Genomic DNA, 2096 nt, shown 5'->3' with positions numbered 1-2096 from the left:
GTTGGATACATCATTTCTGTGCTTGGACATTTCAAGATAATTTTAAATAAATGTCCGAAAAAAGAAATTACTTTCCATAGGGGACTGGACACTAGTACAAAATGCGTATATTTCCAAAACTAATTAACAATTATTCGCCGAAGGCGAAGTGAATATTGGTGAATATCTACCGAGACATAGTCGAGGTAAATATTCCCCAATATTCCCTGAGCCTTAGGCGAATAATTGTTTTAGTATAATTTTCAGCGGTGAATATCAAGAAAGTGCAAAACAACGTGTTAAAACACGATAAAAAGGCACGAAAAGTGCTTGATTAGCTTAGCAGTCGCGCCTCCAAATTGTTATATTCACCGGGTAGCGCGGTGAATATGACACTAAATTCTATATTAATCGCTGAAAATTATTCAAAAGACATATATAACAAAGGCCAAGCACAGTCGCTTTCTTTTACCATTTCGACTAATTTAATAGTGGCCGTAAAAAGTCACGTGACCTCATTTGCATACATCATCCACATTAATATAAAAACTTTTGTGACATTATTAGTCTGCGAAAGTCTTAGCTTGTTATTACTAAACCGTCAGAAGTTAGACCACCCTCTTATTTTTTTTTTTGCAATAATTTGGGCCCAGGTTGGGGCCCGTGCCTTAATTTACATGAGTCGTCAGGTGTTATATATAGGAGAAAGGAACACATACCGTGCATTTTACCTTTCGAAACACCCATCCGAAAAATTGCTTTTTTGCCTTGAGCGGGACTCGAACCCACTCTTCCCTCATTACTAGTCGGGCATGCTAAGCCACCACACCATCAAGGCTACCACGCTGGCAACACAGCAGATTAATGAGGTGACTTAGCAGCGTGGGGATCCCTAGGGCCCAACTTTCCTTCACTTGAGTGTGAAGGGTAAAATGCACGGTATGTGTTTCTTATCTCCTATATATAGTCTATACCTTTAATTTTCCTCGACATTTCTGACTTTCATGTGTTCTAAACCCTGTCTGTGGTTATATAGAGGCAAGGATACACACTCAAGTGAAGGAAAGTTGGGCCCTAGGGATCCCCACACTGCTAAGTCACCTCTTTAATCTGCTGCGTTGCCAGCGGGGTAGCCTTGATGGTGTAGTGGCTTAGCATGCCCGACTAGTAATCAGGGAGGCGTGGGTTCGAGTCACACTCAGGGCCAAAAAAAACAATTTTTCGGATGGGTGTGTCGAAAGGTACAATGCACGGTATGTGTTCGTTCTCCTATATGTAGTCTATACCTTTCATTTGCCTTTCTGACTTTCATGAGTCAGGTGTTAGCCAAAGACATTTTCAAAATCTGAAGAAAAAGAGGAAGTAGTTTAAAACTTAAAATGTGTATTACAAATATGACCTGAGTTAACTCGATACACTGTGAAAGTTCCCATGTGTCACCATTTTCTTTGAAGTCTAAAACCGTAGCTAACCTACACTTGTACATGAGACTTTTAAAAGTTTAATTTACTTTAATTGACTCCAGTCCCCAGTCAACTGGGGTGTTCTGCCAGGGCCAGTTCCTGAAAGATGTAATAGATCTATTCCAGGGATAAATGTGCCTTATTCTGGCACATTTTTCCCCCCCGGAATAGAGTTATTACACCTTTCAGGAACCCGCCCCTGTTCGAAAGCCGATTAACTTAATCCAGGATAGCCTAAACTTTCTTTTGCTTATTTTTGTTCTTCAAGATTGACTTCTTCCAATGTAAACTTTTGCCGAATATCAGCTTTGAACAGCATTTTAATCTAAGATTAGCGTTAATCGTGCTTTGTAAACTGTTACCATAAAATTGCCACAAACAACGGTTCACAATTCCCTTCCTTGCCAACAACTGCAATTAAATCAACCCTGTGTCTTGCCAACAATTTACGGTCCCCGTATCACCAATTTTAAACACAAATTACACAAGGGACACTAAAACCGACGCCCTCATAAAAGATACAATAAAAACCTTCCCCCTCTTTTCCTAGCCTTTTTTACCTGTAAGACGATGTAATGTTCTCTTGGTTTATTTCTGCAGGCGACTTGATAATACGGATGGTGAAAAAAAAGTGTTCACTAATTTAACTTGCGA

The sequence above is a fragment of the Montipora foliosa genome, chromosome 6 (genome assembly GCF_036669935.1).
Source record: "Montipora foliosa isolate CH-2021 chromosome 6, ASM3666993v2, whole genome shotgun sequence".
NCBI classification, from domain to species: domain Eukaryota; kingdom Metazoa; phylum Cnidaria; class Anthozoa; order Scleractinia; family Acroporidae; genus Montipora; species Montipora foliosa.
Note: the sequence above shows the minus strand (reverse complement) of the source record.